We start from the raw sequence: 10,136 nt of genomic DNA, 5'->3' as shown, positions 1-10,136 counted from the left end.
TAATAGGACGTTTACATATTTCTTTGATATTTTCAGTTCACTTTTCTTCTTCTTTTTTCTTCCTTCTCCGGTAAGTGTGTACAGAATGCCCAGAAGCATGCAGCTTGTCATGTACCGCCCGGGTCCGAAGGAACCCATGGGCGCCCGACAGCCTGTCATGGGCTTGCCCAGCCTTCCCGATAATTAGAAGTGGGCGGACCCGGGTTTTTATTCAAATATTGGAGTCCGGCCTGTTAGCCTGCCTGGTAGCCTGCTTAGTTACTCGGCTTGCATTACTGTCGATAGCCTGTAACAAAGTTTTCTACTAGTGTGATAGATTTCTCAAGAACTTATATTTCATACTTGGAAAATTAATTGGGGTTAGAGAAACTTTTGAATTACATTTATTAGTAATGAATACGAATTGTTTGGACTATCATTTGAACAAGTTACAGATATATCATCATTCATCAAGGCAGAAAACAAACCTATATGTTTTTTAAAATTTTGAATTATCTCTTGGGCCCGAGGTCTGCCCGGCCCGACCTGACCGGTATTGTTTCACAGGTATGGACGGGCCATGGGCATTGAATTTTTTCCATTGCTCGGCCCGGCCTGGCTTGTTAAACTTAATGGGTAGTAGAGACTACAAGCCTGTCTGGCTTGGCCTGTGCTATAATCGGGCTTGGGATGGCCTGTCTGGCTTGGCCTGTGTTATAATCGGGCTTGGGATGGCCTGCCCGGCCCGATGTACACCCCTATCCTCCGGTTTCAATTATGTCGGATCAGTATGTTTTTTGTTGGTATTTCCCCCCGATCTAAGGACTTAAAATCCTAAACAAATAAAACTCTCATCTTGAACGATAAGTAAATTATTGCTTCCGATTGGCCGAAACATGTTCTTTCTGAGTTTAGTGAGACGAGTGATTTGGTGAGGACACATGGAAACATATGATTGGTTTAAAAAAATAGGAAAGCAAATTCAAATGGACAATGTTTAGGTGAGGACATTTGGTAACATAGGAATGGTTTACAAAAATAGAAAAACCTAACTTACCGTGTTTAGAATTTTACGGAAGTTCAAATCCAATTTGGATATCGATCAGTAACTACTGTATTAGGATTGTTTTCTCCAAATTAATGTATAAAGGGGAGAATATTTGCATATATTTTACAAAAAAAAAAAATGCACGTATTCTTCACCTATTTAATGTATTTATCCCGTCACACAAAATCAAAAACATACCGCCACGGGGTGGGGCGAAACCCCACGCACACCAAATCAAAAATGCATCGTCACGGGATGGGGCAAAGCCCCGTGCACACTAATTTCCACGGGACGGGAGGGGCGGAGATACGCGCACACCAAGTTAAAACGAAAAAAGATAAACGAAATCTACGCATATATTCCACCTATTTATGTATTTGTCATACCACATCAAATCAAAGATACGTCTCCACGATACGGGCGAAGTTCTCCCGGACACACCAAATCAAGAATGTATTTTTTTGCCCCAAGCACACCAAATCAAAAGTACATTGTCATGGGAGGAGACGAAAACCCACGCACATCAAATTAAAAGAAAAAATATGCTTGGTACGTAGCACGGAAAAAAAATCTAGTAATTATGTATTTTAAGTGTCGGCATTCCTTATCAGGATCCAAGCGACTGTGTGAACGTTTGCTTCATTTGTTTTGTTTGAAACAGTCCAAATGGTGCATCCAGTTTGAAACTCGTTTTCACAAGAATCACGACATTGTCATATACAAGAAAATTAGGCCTCTCCAAAGCGACATCTCCGTTCATATGTATAAAACGGGTTGAAATTTGACTTGGTTCTGTTGCCAGAGCAGACCGTAAAGTAGAAACCTTACTCTCTGAATTTCCTCTTTGGCAATTCGTCATGGGCTTTTCAGTTTAGTTTTGTTTCTTACAAAGTTCCTGAAACATTGATGTAATATTGGGAAGGTGATATTGTTGGTCTACGTCTGATTCGTTTCGTGGTACTTTTTGCAGTTCAAACCAAAAGGAAAATCAAATCACATAAGAAAGATTGTTAATCAAAGACTCCCCATTCACGTTCCATTATACATGTTGATGGATTGGTATAATATATTACAAACACAACTGTGAGTGCAATGTATTATAATTTCAAAACAACAGCGCAGTTAAAATATATATATTACACTATTTACAATGGCGATTAAGATCTCCAAACAGAAGAAAAGCCAGTCAAAGGAAAAACATGATGTCAAAATATATACGCCTCTACAAACAAGAGAAGAGATCAAAAAGTAGCCAGAGAAAAAACATAGGTGACAGTCAAAAGCATACACCCTTTGCCTAAATGAAGGAGTAAAAGTGTCTTCATTAAATTTCATAATCGAGAGTGTAAGGAAAGATAAATGGTTTAGAATTTAGAAAAATTCACCGACATATTCCTTTCATCCGGCATATTGGTTTGAAGTGATGCTTATACTTTTATGCCAACGGGATTAGATGGGTACAGTAAATTTGACAGTAAAGAATTCTTTAGAGACTCGGGATTTCGTTCAATCATCCATGTGGTAGAATAGTAAGTTCATTAAGAGGAAGTTAGGGACTCAGACTTTCTTCGATCGTTGATGTTCTGCAACAAGACATTTCACTAGAGTCAAGAATGTATTTGATCGTTATATTTCAACGATGATTTTTTTGTCTGTGTAGTTTTCGTGATAATACTTACGGAGGAGGCAATACGATGAAGACATAGAAAATATCTTAGAGACAGATGATATAAGAACTTTATACTACATCTAACATATGATGCAATTACAGATAACAGATCAACCAATGCATGCAGTGTAAATGAGTTCCAAATTTAAAGTGGGTATTGTTTGATTATTTATGTAATCATCGTGGTGTTTCTTGGATTATAATGGATTTCATTGCTGCTTAGGTTTAACGTCATTCCAGTGCATATGATTCCGTTACAAGGAAGAATGGGATCAGCACCGCTTCACAATTCCGGTATGCCTACTAATCTCAACTGAATATGAGTAACTGTTCGAATCTCATGTGCAGGATCATTCCATGTTTGTATGGTTGTTTTTATGCGGTGAGAGAGATTAATCTCAACTATGGTTGTTTGCATGGTTGTTTTTATTCTCGCACAAAAAACACCTTTCAGTCTTCCACGCCATTAAGGTTTATATCAACCCACTGTCTCAGTCACAGAGACAGAATCAGATGGTGAAAAATCTTTCTCTAATTTTTTTTTATCTCTTTGTAAAGAAATTCCGAAGACGGGAAGTAATTTTTCCTCTCCATCTAAGAATTCTGTGTGTGAAGTTTGTATATCAACTCAGTGTCTCAGTCTTAGTCACTGCCTTAGTCAAACATAAGCGCATAGACACTCGGCCACAGCAACAATGTGATTCTCTTTTAATCATCCTTAGCGAGTTCTTCGGTATACCTTCCCGTACAAATTAAACAGACTTCACCATTTTAACAATTTTCTTTGCAGTATGGCTCTTCACTTGGATAATACAGATATATTATTAACAAGTACTCAGTGCTCCATCAAATTTATTTTGCCATTTAATAGTCACGAACAGATCTATCATGCCCCAGCTCTTCTGAAATTGATAAATTCTTAAAAATAACATTGGAATGTCACCAATGGTTCGTCACTAGCTATACTTCACACCGTGAAACCTGCAGTTGACAAGTGAAATCCATTTGAATAGCCCAAATGTCCTGTTGCTAAAAATGAGACCCAAAGATAAAGTGATCGACGTGTGATAGATACATAACAAGAAAACTTTAATAACAAGAAAGAAAAAGATAAATTTGTGCATTCGTCAAGTTTTTGTTGGCATAATAATTTATGCTTTGATTGTATGAATCTTTGACGTTTAGTGTGCTTTCTTCAAGTTTCCATTGGCATAATATTTTATGTTCGTGATCTTATACTTGCCTCGATGTTAAGGAAGTTTTATGCATAAATGGTCTACCATTATCAGTTACACTATCATTTTTTCTTGTGAGAACTACTACCACACTCATTTTTCAATTTTTTTACACTAAGAAACCCATAAAAATTTAGGCATGCACCCATTTTCTATGAGAAAGTATCTCCCAAACCCATAGTTTCTGAAATTATGTTTCGGTCTTTTTTCTTCTTCTTCTCCAATTCATATCTACGTAAACCAAATATCGCTTTATAAGAAAGAAAATTGAGTCCGATCTTATTTCTCTCTGCTTTCGTCTCAGTTCTTCATTGGAGCTTTAATTTACAGGTAAATCTCAACATCTTCGTATTTTGTAAACCCTAGATATACGATTCAGTCTTTAAATCTTTTGAATATAAACAAATATACATTGTTAGGGTTAGTATGAATTTGCTCTGCTAGTTTGTTAGAATTGGGTTTGTGAAACCCTATTATATAATAATTTGGAGATTGGATTGATTTGATTAGTGCAACTGGGTTGCAATGTTGGTGCTGGTGGTCATTTTGGGTCTGATTTGTGAAATGCATCTTCTTCGAAAAGTTCAATTTCAGCATCTATAGATTCTTCCGGGAAAGTAGGAAGTAGTAAAACCAAGTTTAACTTTGACACAGTTGAAGATTCTACTAATCATCCTACCAGAAAGAGAGAATTAGGAGGAGTTGAGGATGCCGGATCTTCTCGAATAGTAGGGGTTTCAGTAGTAGGTTTTGGTGAACATCTGATAGGCTTGAAGCTTGGCAAGCGGACTTACTTTGAAGATGTTTGCGTTGGGAGCTTCGTCAAGCCTTCATCTTACACCGTCATTCCAGCGGAAACCGCCGCTGCTGTAACAAAAAGATCCAAGGCCTCGTATCAGAGTATGCAGACCCCAAGGTGTCAAGTGGAAGGTTGTGATCTTGACCTGACGTCTTCTAAAGATTACCACCGGAGGCACAGAGTCTTCCGAAGCCATTCTAAATGCCCCAAGGTCACAATAGCTGGTCTGGAACGCCGGTTCTGCCAGCAGTGTAGTAGGTGAGTCTCTTTCAACCATCTCAGATTTGACCCATAAGCATTGTTTTTCTTACTTCATATGTTAGTAATTATTATCGGAGTTACGACAAGTTTTCCTCAACATGTTTACACCAGGATGAATTTCCTTTTTGTTTTGATAATCATCCGTAAAAAAGTAAGTCCGCTTATCTGCATAGAATGTAACAGGAGAGAATTTTTTTTGTAGAGAACAAGCTTGATTGCATGTTTATAGAGAACAAGCTTAACAACTGGAAAAGTTACCGAAAGGTTAGATTTAGTGTTCCTATATCCCTCATTAGTATTTAGTTTGATCGCAGCATATGGGCAGTTTTAAATCTTTGCATCGTGGCTGCAAGTTTAAGTATCAGTGACTAACTAATCTGAGAAGTGTCTGTCATTCACATGAACTATCATGAAGAAGACGAATAGGGTCTACAAAACTATGTCGAAGAAGTGTGAATGTCCGTTCAGGATTGTTTTCGGAAGGTATCATGAAACTGATGTATGGAGATTGTATAGTATTCCGGACGGTCGTCACAACCATCCTCCACCCACAAGTTTATATGGACACCTTGCATATACCCGGTTGAAACCACATCAAATGGAGGAGGTTCGGCAGATGAAGGGATTTAAACTTCTTAAGATCCTAAATGAAATAAGGGCGAAAGATAAGGATAACTTGTCTACCATTTCCATAATCTATGCCGCCAAAGCAACGATCAATAGAACTGAATGAGATGGTAGATTAATTATGCTACAATCAGAGTGGTTGGAAGAAAAACTAAAGTACGCCATGCAAACAAGGGTGGTTCCGGAAAACAAAGTTAGTCATATTTTTCTTGCGCACCCAAGGATGGTGGATTTGAGTCGGTGTTTTTACCAAGTTCTGTTCATAGATTGCACCTACAAGACAAACAATTATAACATGCCGATGTTGAACGTGGTCAGTCATACTTCGGATAAAAAATCATTCACCGTGCAATGGTGCTTTATGGAAAAAAGAAGAAATAGAGGATTATGTTTGGGCGTTGGAACAAGTGAGGTTGGTTTACCATGGCAAAGAGACACCATTTATATTTAAGGATGGTGATTTTGTAGTTATGAGTGTCATCTGTCATGTTTTTCCATTAGCTCAACATTTTATTTGTACGTGGAACATCCAAACCAATCTTTTATCTAATTGCGAGAATAAAATCCAAAAAATCCAACCTAAGAAGGGTAATCAACGTTCAAAAGAGGAAAACAAGCGTCTAAGTAAACTTTCCAAAAAAGAGCGAGTGAAAGAGAAAAGGAAAAATACGATGAACATGGATCTATGGAAATAGTAAAAGATTGGGACCATTTGGCTCATTCAAAAAACAAAGGTTAAGTATTATGCTAACTTGCAGAAGTTTATTAATGATTGGAGCACGGATCATAAGAAGGTGTTAGACTATTGCCTAAATACATGGTTGAATTCTTGGAAAGAGAAGTTTGTTTATGCATGGATCAATATATACAAGCACTTCAAAAATGAGTCTACAAGTATTGCAGAGCAGTCTCACGGACGTTTGAAAAAAATTCTGGAAGAGAATAAGGATGGGGTAGTTACGGTACAGGAAGCTATTAGCGAGAACGAAGAGAATGATCTAAGAAAAATACTGACTCATATGGAGATAAATAAAGACCGTTTTATGTTGCGTCCACTTCAGTTTTCAGTAAACAGAAGAAATAAAGCGCCCAAAGATATCTGTTTCATATCTTAGAGCTTTATCAAATCTAGATATGTTTGTGTATCTTGTACTACATGTATTCATTCTTATTTTGTAAACAACACATTAATATGATCTTAGAACTCGAAAGAATTTCATTTACATGATATCACAGAGTTTGGGTTTTGATATTAGCTTTTTTTTATGATTATGGTTCTTAAAATCGGTAATCTAGTATTGATGATCAATTACATTGTAATCCTATTAGCTAAGCATGTGATTAGGCTGGGACATCACAAGTTGGTGTCAGAGCTCACTATTCAATCTTACATGGGCAACAATATATAATAGTCGGTGCTAGTTAGTATAATAGTTTAGTTTAGAACTGGGATGGCTTGTGAGATAAATCTTAATCGCTAAAAGATACCAAGAACTAAAATATGTATTGGTTGTTCCTTTTCTTGTTGTGTGTATATATAGTATGAAGTAAAAATTAAAGGGTAAACCAATTATTTATGTTTTGAAAATCTAATAGATATTAGAAAAATTATGAACATGTAGACAATACGGTACTAGAAAAATTAGTGAGATTAATATATTTGATAGATCCGGAAAGTCACATAGCAACTTATCGAGTACCTTGACTTAGACGTAGAGTTATCAATTTATTGAGATAAAAAACTATTCTGAAAAACTTAGAGTTATCTATCTGTTAGTGATTAAATTAGTATAGCTGAGGTCAATAATTTTAATCGGTAGATTATAGATTCATTTAGACACTTTATTATAGCTAGAGTATCTTCTAATGTATTTAGAACCAGTAATTTATTAAAATAGAAATTAGTTTATTGAACCTAGAGTTACAAATTATAGATTATAGATGTAGAAAACCATATAGGTTTGTGTTTCATTTCTTATTGCTTCGATCTCATTTGAATTGAGTTAATTTTCGCGCGTTTGTAAGTATGAGCAATACTTGCATTTACACGAAAGATAGTGTTTCTTTATAAGGTGCGGATTTTTGCAGACCAGAAGGACGGTTCGATTTTAGAAGACTAAAATGATATAAGGTGGGGAGATTGTAAGGACCCATAAGCACGTCAACGTTATTTGACTAGCCAAAAAACGTATTAGCCGCTAATGACTAATTAACTAAATATGAACATTAATCAATATGAATTAATAAAATAATAATTTGTATATGAAACCAGTATCGTTAGATGGATCTCGAAAAGTTACGCGAAATGGACTATAAGAACGCGCAAATCGGATACGGGATGAAGAAAATATCGCACTCGGAAATTTGGGTACCGAAGTTTGACAAAGGTCGACCGGAGTTGAATCTTCCGTTGATCATCACCGTTTATTGATCGTTAACTTCGCTGTTGACCGAACCTTTAATTAGACTAGACCTTTGCTTAGTAATTAGGTTATCCCTTATTAGTTTCCTAGATACTATAAAGCGATAGCATAATTTTGAATTTAAATTTTATGAAAGGATTATCTCTTCAATTTAGGCCCACATGTTTCACCTAGTTGAGGTGTTAAGAAAGGCAGGAAGCCAAAAAATCTGATGTTCTTTTTATAAAGAATTCTCAGTCCAATATTTACTGCTCAGTTGGCCACCCAAAAGGGTGCAGTGGTCAAAACATGGAAAATTCATGGATATTAAATGTGGTTGCAATTCATAGCAAGAGCCGGGGGGAATTTGTGGCCTGCACAACGTACAAAAATTTGATGACAAACAATTGTAAAATTTTTGAAGCTCTAGATAGTGATGAACAGAAGCATGAGTTGTCTAAATCACATCTTTCTCTCTCAACTCAACTTGTTATCTCTTGGCAGGCAAGTACAAAGTCAGCTAAAGATTTAAAGGATGGTAAAAATCTGTACCAAACTTGGGCCAGTAATATTAATTGTGGGAGGATGTATGTACAAAAGGAACAGTTCCTACAGGACACTTTAACTCAAATAAAATAGATGTTTCTGTTGGACAAACAACAAACGAAATTTGCTTTATTATCAACTACAAAACTCGCACTCTTAACCAAAATATCTTGAAGGATTTTTGTTGTAGCAGCAAGTATTATACTCGTTTCCTCGTTTTTGGTCGAAGGCTGTATAGTTTCCATTGGACTGGCAACCAATGGAACTACTACTACTACAAAAAAAGACATCCCTCCTAAACTAAGAAATAATGGTTTACTCCATATTTGCATTGAAAAGGAAAGAGCAATTACTCAACACATCTCGCTATCACAAAGAGACACTACACTTTTTGAGCAGATCAAACCTACGAAAGTAATACTTTTCTCTGTCAACAAAATAACCTCTCACCATACTGAGAATACCCCAGTACATCAAGCCTCGAGCTATTCCACACACTTAGCCAAACAAAAGTCAACACCTACTAAGATAAGTGATAACCCGAGTACCAGAACTCAGTTGAATTATACAGAGCACCACAGTGTACCAACAAATTTCAATTTTGAAAATATCAGTACACTCCCACCCATAAATCTCACCTCAACCATTCTTAAAGAAAGAATCACCATCATTTTATCTTTCAAAAAGAATTATCATACTATTTTCCTTATGGTTGACTCAGAAAACACTATAAACCAGCTTGCTGAGAAAATGAAGAAGGTGACCACCATTGTTGAGCAAGAAGAAGATCGCATAGAGATAGATCCATCTTATCTCAAGGCTCCCGAGAAGAAAGAATGGAAGCTTAGTATTGTGGGAAGATATGAAAGTCCTCACAAAGCCCTGATAATTGACCTAACAAATTACATCAAACGTACTTGGGATATCTCCAAAAGTTTCAATATATCCAAATTCAACAAGGGCTTTAATTTCTTCATCATCAAAGTAAACATTGAATAAGATCATATCCACCTGGATCCAAGGGGTCCTTGGATTGCTCTGGAAAACTTTATGGTTCTCATTGAAGTTCCAAAATATGGATTTATCGACTTCAACCCAAAACGGTTTGATTTTGTTTTAACGAAAATCCATCTGAAGAGGGTTCCAAGAAGAATGACATCATGGGAAGCTCTGTTTGAAATCTGCAGACCAGCAGGAGTCCTTAAAGAAGGCCTTATGGCAGAGATGAAGACGAGAAGAATGTGGATGTTATTGTCTTAATCAATCTGAAGGAGAAAATGCCAACAGGAATGTGGAAAAAAGTGAGAACTGTCAAAACTATAATCGAATATGCATACTCCATCTACCCAAAGCTGTGCCAAATTTGCAGGATTCCATATCATCCAGCAACAGTCTAAAAAAATACTGAAAATGAAAGCAATGCCATAGAGGATGGCACTGAGAAAAGACAAATGGAGTTAGGAGGACCTTAAAATGGCAAAGAAGAAGCCCAGCAAGAAAGTGAAAATGGCACAACAGAGTCATCGGACTCTCACCTGATCACAGTTCAAGTTACTAAGAATGATATCCC

General features: G+C 36.6%; 1 pseudogene; it reads left to right on the top strand.

Annotated features, from left to right (window-relative positions):
• The first annotated feature begins 2,962 nt into the window (after positions 1 to 2,962).
• LOC113293939 lies at positions 2,963 to 4,992 on the top strand (annotated as a pseudogene).
• Positions 4,993 to 10,136: the final 5,144 nt, after the last annotated feature.

The sequence above is a fragment of the Papaver somniferum genome, chromosome 7, assembly GCF_003573695.1.
Source record: "Papaver somniferum cultivar HN1 chromosome 7, ASM357369v1, whole genome shotgun sequence".
Taxonomy (NCBI): domain Eukaryota; kingdom Viridiplantae; phylum Streptophyta; class Magnoliopsida; order Ranunculales; family Papaveraceae; genus Papaver; species Papaver somniferum.
Note: the sequence above shows the minus strand (reverse complement) of the source record. Positions and strands in the feature narration are given on the sequence as shown.